Source organism: Octopus bimaculoides, chromosome 1 (genome assembly GCF_046866305.1).
Source record: "Octopus bimaculoides isolate indiv1 chromosome 1, ASM4686630v1, whole genome shotgun sequence".
Lineage (NCBI taxonomy): Eukaryota > Metazoa > Mollusca > Cephalopoda > Octopoda > Octopodidae > Octopus > Octopus bimaculoides.
This window is the reverse complement of record NC_142928.1, coordinates 157,287,023-157,301,019: the sequence shown is the minus strand read 5'-3', so window position 1 is coordinate 157,301,019 and position 13,997 is coordinate 157,287,023. Positions and strand designations below refer to the sequence as shown.

The window sequence follows — 13,997 nt, the reverse complement described above, 5'->3', positions numbered from 1 at the left end:
TTTAAACCAGCGGTTCTCAACCGGGGTCCATGTAAGATTTTGTTGTTAAAATTTATCTAGTTAGGCGGCGAGCTGATAGAACCGTTAGCACACAGGGCAAGATGCTTAGCAGCATTTTGTCTGTTTGTACGTTCTAAGTTCAAATTCGGCCGAGGTTGATTCTGCCTTTCATCCTTTCGAAGTCAATAAAATAAGTACCAGTTGAGCACTGGGGTCGATGTAATCGATGTACCCCTCCCCCGAAATTGCCTGCACTGTGCCAAAATTTGAAACCAAAATTTATCTGCAATAACTTTGTTTTACGTACTTCTGCGATTCACAAAATATTTTAACAATTTTTTAATACAATTCCTAATAATATTTTATCATAAAAATATAATGTGCTTTTTTAATAAAATAGGAATCGCTTCAAACAAAGTCATCGCGCAAGTCATCAGTCATTCTTAAGAATAACATGATGGTCCACGTCGCTACAACTGGCGAATTTGCATGCATGTGTATATATGTATGTATAAACCCCACGCGGTGTTGAAAAAGTATCTTTAGCTGAACCAGTACAACAAAACAACGGAAATAATGACAAAAATTGGATTATTTATGTTTTAAAGATGTATTTACGTTATATATAAAAACACCTAGTTCAACGTTCTTTGAAGTGAATTGTTTATATTTTTGCTGTTTTCTTTATTATTATTATTTTTTTTTTTTAATATTGTATTTTTAGTCGGATTCATCTTTGGTTATTTCCTGTATCTTCATTTGTTGTCATTTTTGGCCATCTTACTCTTTGTCTATGTTTTGTTTTTGTGTTTTCTTTCCATTCTTAGGCTTTCTATTTGGGTTTTATCTCTTGTACATTCTGTTTCCACTTATTTTGGGTGTATGTTTGTTTATTAGGATATTTATTCTACATCAATTTTTTGCTCTCTTTGTTAAATAATTGTATATTCATTTTGGGATATAATATTTTTTCTTCGTCCGTTGTTGTATTTTCTGTTCGTAATTGTTGGATATTCTGTTCGTAATTGTTGGATATTTTTTTAAAATTCTTTATCTTTCGATATATTTCATCTTTGGGTATATTATAAGTTGTTAATCTTGTTTATTTCAAACGATATTTTGTTTTGCAAGTGATATATATATATATATGTATGTATTTAAATGATATTTTGAAAGAACGCTGAGATGGAATATTTAAAAGTTATTTTGAAAGAACGTGGAGACAAAATATTTAATACGATATTTTGGAATTGATATATGTTCAAAGAATATTTTGAAAGAATGCTGATATGGAATATTTAAGAGATATTTTGAAAGAATGTTGAAGCGAAAATTAAAAACGACATTTTAGAAATGATGTATATAAGCATAGACATGCATACACCTCTCTCTCTCTCTCTCTTTCTCTCTCTCTCTCTCTCTCTCTCTCTCTCTCTCTCTCTTTCTCTCTCTCTCTCTCAATCTACCTATCTATCAATCTACCTATCTATCAATCTACCTATCTATCTTTATACATGTATTTGTGTATATGCCTTTTTTGTGTGTGAACAACATTTAACCAGTGGAGGAAACGAGACAAAAGAAAATTAAGATGGTAGGAAGAGAGAAAATTTCACGTACACACGAATACTAATACATGCAAAGAAACGCAAGTATATATGTATGTATACATGCATACATACATACATACATACATACATACATATAGTTGCGTCACAAGTGATTATGACATAACAGTAGAATTTAATAGGTGAAATAAACATCAGAGATGTTTTACACCACGCACAAAATGCAGGAGCTACACAGAGGTTTTTGCAAGCTCTTCTAAATCAACCACAATACTGGAAACCCTTCCGTATGGTCAGCAGGACCACCCCACTTTTGGCGCTTTTCAATCAAATACGTGAAACAGTACACACACATGGACACATACACATACACATAGGCATGCAAACACATTTATTCATATTCAGTCACACACATGTATATATATATATATATATATATATATATATATATATATATATATATATATATATATATATATATATACATTTACATGTGTGTGTGTTTGTGTTGGTGCGTGTCTCCAACTGGTACTGGTTTGTATATGTCCCTGTAACTTAGCTGCCCGGCAAAATATACCGATAAACTAAGTACTAGGGTCGATTCGTTCGACTAGAACTCTTCAAAGTGGTGCCCCAAACAACAAATATATACACACGCATACATATGCATGTATATGTATGTATAACCATATATATGTGGAGGCGCAATGGCCTAGTGGTTAGGGCAGCGGATTCACGGTCATAGGATCGCGATTTCGATTCCCAGACCGGGCGTTGTGAGTGTTTATTGAGCGAAAACAACTAAAGCTCCACGAGGCTCCGGCAGGGGATGGTGGCGAACCCTACTGTACTCTTTCACCACAACTTTCTCTCACTCTTACTTCCTGTTTCTGTTGTGCCTGTAATTCAAAGGGTCAGCCTTGTCGCACTGTGTCACGCTGAATATCCCCGAGAACTACGTTAAGGGTACACGTGTCTGTGGAGTGCTCAGCCACTTGCACGTTAATTGGTCGTATCAACTGAAACCCTCGACGTCGTAAGCGACGGAGTGCCAACAAACAAACCATATATATAGAGAGAGAGAGAGACTGTTCTGTTAGAGGTGGGATCAACTAAAATAGTATTCCATCTTTTGAGATGTGAGCGATAAAGATCGTTTAATATAAACTGGGTTTTAATGCGAACTAGTATTGGTTTCATTACTTCAGAAATGACAATGGTCGGGCATGTTTGTCAAACGTTTGAACACATCTAGACGGTAGATGAAAAACCAAAAATATATCATATATTAAAATAAGCAAATAAGCTTAGAACAGTTTACAAAAGTACAAACATGAATGTTATACTACACAATACTTGATATGATGTCTCTTTGCTTCTTATGCAGCGTTTATGTGATGAAGCAGGGTTTCAACCAAATTCTTGCAGTAATTTTTGTTATCTCCTGTGGTCAGAGCTGAAGTATCGCCTGCTTATATTTGAAATTATCGATGAAGCATTTTGAGCAGCAATTTTCGTTTTTATATGATCCCATGAATTTTCTATGGGGTTCAGGTCAGGCAATGATCCTGGCCATCCCCCCCCCCCCAAAAAAGAGAGAAATAATAATGTTATCTCTAAGCTACTATTCTTTTGGAATATGGCACTGTAATGGATGACTGAGTAGGCAACTTCTTCTTCAGATTACCCAGGTAAGTTTTACAGTTTGGTAGTTACAATTGATGTAGTTGTACCTTAACACATTGTCCAAATACGAGTTCTTCCCTTTGCAGAAATGACCCCCGTATCATAAGTGATTGACATTGCTTGACTTTTGCTACTGTGCTCTGACGACGAATGAAAGAAACACTAGATACAAATTGCTGATATATGTTTCATTATTAAACATGACTTTAATACAGTCCTCCTTTGTCCAGCTCTTATGATCTCTACAAAATTTCAAATGATTCTGGAACTTATATTTTTTTCATGAAAGCCTCCGTTTAATGCCGTTCTGACAAGGGAACTCTAAACTTACTGGTATATATATACATACATATATATATATATATACATACATATTTTCTCTTTTTCTCTTACTTGTTTCAGTCATTTGACTGCGGCCATGCTGGAGCACCGTCTTTAGTCGAGCAAATTGACCCCAGGACTTATTCTTTGGAAGCCTAGTACTTATTCTATCGGTCACTTTTGCCGAACCGCTAAGATACGGGAACGTAAACACACCACCATCGGTTGTCACGCGATGTTGCGGGGACAAACACAGACACACAAACACACACATATATATACATATACATATATACGACGGGCTTCTTTCAGTTTCCATCTACCAAATCCACTCACAAGGCTTTGGTCGGCCCGCAGTGGGATTGAACCCAGAACCATGTGGTTGGTAAGCAAGCTACTTAACACACAGTCAATACACAATGTTAATTATATTTATGTATGTGTGTGTATGTATCTGTCTTTCTTGCTTCCGTAGTTTATACAAGGTAAGCCTATTTGTTATATTTGTTGCATTGACCGTGTGTATTTTAATAGTGAGAAATTTGCGGCTTTGGCATGTTAGCTCCTATTTCTAGCAAGTGGTATCCTGATATCCTACTTAATTTATTTGTATATTTTACCTAAACAGGTTTAAACTTGCTGGCCACTTTATTATTATTATTATTATTATTATTATTATTATTATTAATGATAATAATAATAATAATGATAATGATAATGATAATAATAATAACAATAATGGTGATAATACCTTATTTAATTTTATATATATATATATAATATATATATATAATAATATATATATTAGATATATATAATATATATTATATATATTATATATATATATATATATATATATATATATATATATATATATATATATATATATATATATATATATATATATATATATATGTATATATGTATATATATGTATATGTATATATACATACGTATATACGTGTGTGTGTATATATGTAAACAAAATAGCAATTTCAACATTGAATCTTTTCTATCTGATACAAATTGCAAATTACCCTTCAATTGTATACAATACAACGCATAGAGATATCACAACGTTCAACTCTATACATACTGTCTATTAACATTCGGTACATAAAATATAGGGTCATTACATATCTATATATAGCTTCGTATTAGGCGGGAAACAAAGTCGCATTTTAAGATGGGAAGGAAACAAATGCTTCTTAAGTTTTGATTGATATATTTAGTCAGGATATTTCCCAGGTTTTGATTGCTATGTTCAGTTAAGATGTTTTCTCTTGATAAATCAATCCCATCATTTTGGCAAATTGTTAATTTTTCGGCCGTAAAATTATTAGGTTTCGAAGCAAACAAACACACGATATCATCTTTAACCTCGTCATAATTAATAAATTGTTTTCCTTCTAAATAGTCTTGCAGTGATCTGAAAGGATGATAGATGGAGCAAGATCAGAAGAGTATGGAGGACGAGGCAAAACTTCCATATTTAGAGTCGTAATCTCTTCCTGAGTGACTTGAGTAATATGTGATCTTTCATTATCGTGTAAGAGCAACACCCTTTTACCATTGACCAATGATGGGCACTTTTTCTGCAAACTTTTGTACAATGCTTCCAATTGACGACAATACTTCGCATTAACTATTTCACTTTGGTTTGACATTTTAGACGACGCCCTTCATAACCCACCAAAGCACAGAGTATAACTTTCTTCGGGCGTAATTCTGGTTTGGAGATGGATTCTCCTTTTTCATAGGTACTTAAACATTATTTTCGTTGGGTATGATTATATAACGGAAGGGTAATTTGTAATTTGTATTAGTCAGAAAATATTCAATGTGCTGATTCTACTCAATGAAGGTTCGGTAGCAAGTCAACTTTACAACGATGAGTAGAAGGAAACTTTTTTGATTAAGCTGAGAAGCACTCAGATGAAGAGGGACTCACTGGCCAAGTTTAGATACTTTTCCTGGTTCATAGAAGTGTTTTATGATCGAAGTATTTTGCTAATTCTCATACTGCTTACTTTAGATTTTCCTCAGCTATGGTTTTCAGAAGTTCAATATTGATAGAACTTGGTCGTCCAAATCGAGGGGTATCTGCTAGAGAAAAATTTCCCGAGCGAAACGTGCCAAAGCTTCGTAGGCATGTCCTGACATTTAAAGCTTCATTTTCATAGACGAAAAGAATATTGACTGCCGCTTCCATTGCTGAAGAGCTTTTGAATTGCAAACAGCATGCAGATATTAGTATGATCCAAACTCATTTTAAAAGGGTAAAATCTATACGAATTTAACTACTACAGTTTAAAATAATCTGCAAAGAAATGAAGAAAAGCATTAATGCTTATTTCAACGTAAGTATTGTAAAAGTGCCCTCAAAAAGATCATGTCAAAAATGCGACGAGATTTTCTTTCCAACCTGATATTATTCTTTAGTACCTTCGTACTTACAACCTGGTCGTCCAGTTACAGTTTTATCTGACATGTTGATTTAAAATTTTGGCACAAGACCATCAATTTCGGTGGAGGGGGCTAAGTCGATTACATCTATCGCAGTGCTCAACTGTTACTTATTTCATTGACCCCTGAGAGGATAAAAGGTAAAGTCGACCTTGAAGGAATTTGAACACAGAACGTAAAGACGGACGAAATGCTACTAAGCATTTTGCCCAGTATGCTAACGATTCTGTCTGTTGACCGCCTTAATTTCATTTGTTATATTAATATGTGATATGGTTCAATAAATATCATATTTTCACTTTCATCCTCGCTGACAGATATTACACTGAACTATCTTTATATCGAGCCAACGAAGAGCCTTGTTGTGATCTCTCAACCTGTTAGAAATAGCAACCAAACCTCTCTCAAATCCCTCACTCTAGCATGAGAAAGGGTTACATCTGGAAAATATATAGCTTGATCACGGCTGCAATGATCATAAATCTATTCGATTAAGTTTAACTCTGAGTTGAACAAAAACAACATCTTTATGTCTAAACCCATCAAAAGTTGTAACTCTATACTTATTCTCATCAACAGCTTCCTTTGCACTTAAACTCCCAAACATATGAATTTACAGAAAATTTAGTTGTGCTGTTTGAGAAAAGAAGTGTGAAATGTTGGGTTTAGTATTGGTATACTGGTACAGAGTTTTTTATGTTCAAATACATTGCCGGCCTTATATTGTATGACTAACAGAATGATCACCCATTATTAGATACTACTGCATACAAGGCGACAAACAATTCACTATTTATCATAACCACCGTGTGAGATAATATAGTTTCTGCGGTTGAGTGAATAGAAAGAACGTACTGACAGTCAAAATGTGTTTAAATACCGTACATAGACATATTTTTTCCTGTTTTTAAGCTAAATATTGACTTTGTTAGAAATTAGGCATATACGGTTCAGTAGCTTATAGAGAATGTTCATGTTACAGTCATTCAAACTAATTTAGCATGATTTATTTATTAAAATATATCAGATATCATCAACCTAAAATGGCCTAAGTGATGTCACAGTATTTTGCCTGTTACACACATGACTGGAAATAAATGCTGATCTCAGCAGCTTTCGGAGCTACTTTCAATGATATATTATTTGGTAATAATAGTGTAATGAAACCATCTATCGATTCAACATTTATAATTTTCGTTTTGTAGTATCCAATATATTGAAGTTGACAGGGTTGTTCTCAAGTAATTTTACTTTCTTATGCAAAAGTGACATAATTATGAGTTACTTCCCTTAATGAAGCGCTCTTGGGGGCCTTGTAATTCAGTTGTTATTAGCATTGAATTATAAAGAACGTCTTGAGTTACATGAAAGGAAATAATTAACAAATATTAGTGCTGTTGCATAATAGAATACAAGAAGTGAAGTTTTTGTAACGATTGGATAAAAAAAAAGAAACGAAATAAGCTGACTGGACATCTCATATAAAATGGGAAATTATATAGAATGGGAAAAAGAGACACTTCCGCTTTCAGAAGAGTTAGAATGGAGAATGAAAACTCTGTCCACTTGCAGAAAGAAGATGAGTTCCGGGAAAATATACAGGTATGAAAGAGAAACACTTACACTTCCGGGAAGAAGTGTACGACTCGAAAGAAATATATAACTTCCGCTTTTGGAAGAAAAGAAAAAAGAATGCAAGAACTCTGAGAAAATGGAAAACTTCCGGAAAAGAGAGTAATAATAAATTGGATGAGAATCCTCAGTGGAGGGGAAAAGAAAACACAAGGAATTAGAAGAGAATTTTTTTGCTGAGTACTGGATTCTAACAAACCTGATTTTATCATTTAAGCCATTTCCTACGTGTTTTTATTGAAAATAAGGTAAACTGCATTTTATCAAGTACTACTACTCACAGTAAACCATATTATGATATCGGACTAAATTTGTTTGTTTATTTTTAATACAAAACTCTATAAATTGCTGATTCAGCTATATCGTCAGCCACCAGGTTACAGCGGCAAATTTTAGCTAAATCATCAATAATTCTGTGCGTAGTACAGTGTACGTTAAGGATTTCTTCTTTTGACAAGCTTACAAAAACATTGTCAAAGTAAACACTATATATTTGATAGTCCTGTTCCTACTGTCTGAAAACACAGATATGCTATATATCTATCGAAAAACAAACATAGACATAGATATAAATGCATACATATATCGATATAGATAATGTATATATGTAGGTATGTGTACAGACGTATGTTTGCATATGTATATTTATGTATGTACATACACACATATTTATACGTGCACGTATGCATTTGCACATTTACAAATTTATTATATATAAGAAATATATGTAATATATATAGAGTACGTGCATAATAAGTATAATATTTATAACACATGCATATATATATATATATATATATATATATATATATATATATATATAATACAAATAATAAATGAGTATATGCATATATACGTACACACATATATATATATATATATATATATATATATATACATGCATACATGCACACACATAGTTAAACATATATATGCATACATGCATAGTTATATATACATTAATTATATATATACAGATATTCAAGTATATATAGTAAATATCTATACATATAAGTATATATATATATATATATATATATATATATATATATATAATATACTTGAATGTATATTAATAAATCTATAGCTAAACAAGTGTATATATTTATGCGTGCATGTGTACTTGCATACATGCATACATACATGCGTACATATATATACATACATGCGTACATATATATATATATATATATCAATTGATAAATGCCGTCGGCTACACCCAGTAGAGAAATATTGTGGGTGTATTTGTTAAAGGAAGTTGCTGTTCATGAAATATAGCAATGTAAAAGATGGTGAAACTGAATTACCATTTTCGAATACTTTTTTTTTTTTGGTAGTTGGTGAAAGTCTGATGGAATGGAAAGCTAGATGACTACCAGAAGTAAGCATTGTCTTTTATTAAATTGCCCAGGGAACAAACACTTCAAAAATGGACATGTGTTATAAATAACCTTAATTCCATTTAAGCAAATAGATTTACATTTCTTCAAATATATAAGCATAAACATGTGTGTGTATATATGTGTGTATGTATATATATATAAGCATAGTGTTTGGTAGTTTTATGTATATAAGTATGAGCACACACACACACACACACACACACACACACACATATATATATATATATATATATATATATATATATATGTACATGCATAAATATGTATATGTATATATGCGTATATATAAGTATCTATATATTGATACTTATGTACATATATATACACGTGTATACATACATATATATATACATATAGATATATAAATATATTTACATATTTACACACATATATATATGTATATATACATTCATATATTAATATACCATATATAAACAGTCGTACAAACGCATTATGTGTTTATGTATTTATGTGTATAAAGCAAATATATATGTATATATGCATAATATATGTATGCATGTATTTACGTATAAACATACAGCATACATATATATGTATGCATGTATTTACGTATAAACATACAGCATACATATATATGTATTATTTATTTTGCGTGTATATATATAGAGAGATATATAAATATATATGTGTATATATAGAGAGATTTATATATATATATTGTGTGCACATATATATATGTGTGTGTGTGTGTATGTATGTATATATGTGTATGTGTGTGTGTACGTATGTGTATATATATATATATATATATATATACTATCTGTGATAATGAAAATCGCCTCTACCAAATGGATGCATGGATACAAGTGTGAGTGTAAGCCCCAGTGTTCATATATATATATATATATATATATATATATATATATATATATATATATATATATGCATATACATGTGCGTATACAGACACACGCGCGCATACACACATATATATACATATGCATTTATACACGTATACACACGTATACGTATGTTATCGACAATAGGTATGTTGGAGTTATGCAAAGCAATTTTGTAGATTCATGGCTAAACCTCAAACCGTATATTTTCAATTTACATTCGGCACTCGATTTTGAATGTACGGTAAAGAATATACTTCAATTTTTATCAACAATTTTATTAAGTTTTGTTTGATGTCTTAAATTTCGCTTTGCTTGATTAAGAATCTAACAAAATGTTTGGAAAAAATTATACTTAACGTATGTAAAAATAGCTGGTCGAAAGCACTGACGGCCTGCATTTTTTCTTTTTATTTCATTGGTGGGTTTTTTTTAATGTATAGATATATATATTTATATATATTTGTCTATTTTCTACACTCAAACAATATTCCCATCCCCAAACTGCCAATGCTAAAAATCACCCAGCCCTCCCCCTTGCTCGAGTTTCCAGTATAAACATCATGATGTGTTCATAACACTGGCAGTAAAATGTCAGCACCCAGAAAGAAATATCTTACGTGTATATTATACAGCTTTGTTTGATAACTTTCCTCTCCATTTTACATTGATTATGTTTTTTTTTCTCTTTCACTTGGCACCTCTTTTTGTCTGTGTGAACATATGCATGTGTATGTAAATGTATACTATCTGTTTTTCCACTTCTGATGTGTATCCAGACGTGTAAACCTACGCTTTAAGTACATATAGCCTTTCATTTCTTCACCTATTTTGTTCGTCTTCTTCAAAGTATTAAGCACTGGGAATATAAATACAAAACACTTCACGCGCAGATATAGGTGTACAGTGTTTTGTATAGCATTTATAGCGTACGTTACATACAATATATAACTATATATTTATTCCTTAGCTTATGTACATGTTTGTACAGGGTAATATATCAAACGACGGCAAAAAATATATATAAATATATATTATATTTTCTTTTTTTTATTTTGGTTGAAGAGGAGATTTTTTAAAAATGCCATTTTTGCAATCGTTACAAATTTTGACTTCCTCAGTATTAGCAGTCAGAGAATCTGCGACCAAAGAGAGCAGTACCTCTCGGTCACCGATCTCTCAAGCAGACAGTGTATACGTAGCACAGAAGAAAGTACAGCTAAATAAACGCAAAATAGTTAATAGTTTTCTACTGCAGATAACAAAAGTTCTATAACCTTAACAAGTAACCAAATAATAAAAGCCAATATGATAGCCAAACTAGTAAAGTTCAATGTTGTTGAAAGTAGTTGAGAGATTTTCAGTGCATGCTGACAACAAATGGTCTTTTTTCTTTTCTTTTTCTTTTCTCTTTCCTTTTTTTTTTTTTCTGCGTACAAAAGATTGCATGAGCAGTGTTGCAACCGCACTGCATGGTGATAAAATATGGACAGTGAAAACAAGCTTCAAGGAACGGACGTATAGAGTGGATTTAAAGAACTAGAATGAGTTAGTGTGAACAAAGAAAACTAATGGAAATTAAAGGATTTTTGAAAGACAAGAAGAAATCGTATATGTAGGTAACTGAAGAGAGTTTTAAGAACAGCGAATAATTTGCTGGTTTGAAGTAACTATAATAGAAAAGAGATTAAAATGTTTGGAGCTAAATAAGATTAACCGAATAAAACTGAATATGACAGAATGTCTAATAAAGTATTGAACTTTCTAGAGACTCAGCATGGAAATATTATGAGGAAATCGAAAATATCACGAAAACCTAGAATTGTATTCTTAATTTGATTTAGAATTCAATTTTATTGTTAAAGTAAATAAATCGAACGTTAAAAACTAGGCCTAAGATAAACACTATTTTGTGAGATAAAAGAGTAAAAAAAAAAAAGCAGTGCTATTTCTTTAAAAAAATAACCAGTTCTAATTTGAGATTTTGATTTTAATTTCAATATTTTCTCGATCAGAATGTATTAAATTATAAATGACTATAAAGAAATTTAAAATAATTTTTTAAAAAATTATTATTTGTTTCTATTGAAACAAGGACAATGCTAAAATTTATAGATGATTTTGTAATTTTAGGAATAATTCAATTTTCCAAGTTTCTGTTGCGACTCCAGGCCATTTTCTTGGTTGCATGCTTACCATTTCTCAAATTAATTAACAAATTCAATTCAATGAATCAGCAATAAATCAAACTGTTTAAAAAAAAGTACATAGCAACAATTCAAAAGTATCCAAATTACTACATTGAAACGAAGTAATGTCCGTGTCCCACTTATGGAGAACACTCGTGGAACCTCTACGTGGTAGCTCGATCTTTTAGAAATAGCAACCAAATTACCCTTAAACCACTTCTTACCATCTTACAAAAGAAAAGGGCACATTGGATAAAGATGTCCTCGATACAGCGTCTGAAAATAAAACTGTACGAGCATGGTTAGAAGGCTTTGATATGGGTCATCTGTTTCAACTGAGTTAACTTGTGGTTAAATAACAATAACAGTTGTAATTTAACCCTTCTATTCACTTAAGAGATACAGCTAGTTGAACTGCTTCTTCGTATTTATTTCTTAATTCTTAATTCTTCAGTCCAGATAGATATTATGGAAGTCACGATTCGCAACTTTAAGTATGCGAGTCATTTTAATTGACGTGTATTTTTTTCTTCTTCTTTTTCTTGAAGTTCTTAATTTGCCATTGCGAACCCTGAAGGTAGCTTGGACAAGAGTAGGTCCTACTTGGATGATACTCCTTGAATACTGGACGTGAAAACGAAAAAACTTCACTAGTATGTCAATAACTAATTGACTATTGAGATACGTGATTTAAAAGGCTATTCTAGATAAATATTGCGAAAAACTTTCCAGTTTGGTTATCTATAAAATTTTAACACTTTTATTAGTTTTAGTCCTTTTGAATGTTATATTTCTCTTCGATATCATACACTGATAAGAAACGTTCAGATATATATGCCTTGAGATAGTTAACAGTAGAGGTATAATTAAGTGCTCTAAATGTCCGCTTTAAAATCCCTAGACTTAATAAAATTTGCTAACACTAACATATATAGAATTTATCTAACTTCATATTTCAATAAAGATATAATACCTTGGCTCAAATTGAGATTCGGTTAGATTTTTCCAAGTGTAAGTACCAATCGGAGTTTTAGACGTATTCACGATCTACAATCGATAACAGTGTCATTAGAAAGCTTAGTCTAATATTAATTCAATGCCAGTGGTTTTCAAACATTGTCTTCCTCTTAAATATAATCGAGATTTTAAACTTTTATGAATTAGCTGGCTTATATCTATCATTGTATCTGAGATCCCTTTTACAAACTGAAATATATCTCCCAATAGAAATAGCCTGTGTCATTCTCAGCAAACACTGGAGCTTTGGATTCTGTTACACATGTCTGAGTATAAATTGTCAATTCCTTCTGAACCTTTCTTTTCGTTGGCTTTGGCTATTTTCGTGACTTCCTTCAGATCATAGTAAGAGATTTTTAAAGTGATAAAGTAAGATATTTTTTGTTTTGTTTTGTGGGGATATTTTTAATTTTATTTTTTGTCCATTTTTCTGTGCGGGATTTTTTTTTTTTTTTTTTCTTTTGGAATGTGAAAAAATTTATATCAACCGTCGTCTCAACACATTGATTTGGTGAAAGGAAAAAATTTTAAATTGACAAGACTTGAAATATATGAACTTACAAGCAAGCCTTCTAACTACCAACTAAATAGCCTCTACATGCTAGAATGACACCAACAAAATCTCCTTCAAATCGCTCCTTATTGTATTGAATAAGAATAGGACATATTAGATAACGTGTTCCGCGATGTACTTCAATGCTTTTAATCATAGTTCTGCTCCATAGCAGCATTATCTCATGACAAAGAACAACAACAACAACAACAACCAATTGCCAACACTTGATGTTCAAATTTTACAATTCCTACCAAAATACAATTATAATAGAATGATTCTTCAACTCATCAAGAACGATG

At 31.6% G+C, this 13,997-nt stretch overlaps 1 protein-coding gene across 23 annotated transcripts in view; it reads left to right on the top strand.

Moving 5' to 3' along the window:
- The window catches only part of LOC106868437 (retinoic acid receptor RXR), a 584,509-nt gene that overhangs the window by 278,125 nt on the left and 292,387 nt on the right, over positions 1 to 13,997 (top strand). The window contains exons 1-2 of one of the 23 annotated variants that reach the window (XM_089361005.1): positions 7,380 to 7,921; positions 9,011 to 9,054. The exons of 16 other annotated variants lie outside the window; for them this stretch is intronic. The gene's annotated coding sequence lies outside the window, so the exon portion shown is untranslated. Of the gene's footprint in view, positions 1 to 7,300; positions 7,922 to 9,010; positions 9,055 to 13,997 lie in introns of those variants that run through there. 6 more of the 23 variants (XM_089361129.1, XM_089361080.1, XM_052971852.2 and 3 more) reach the window with 6 other exon arrangements.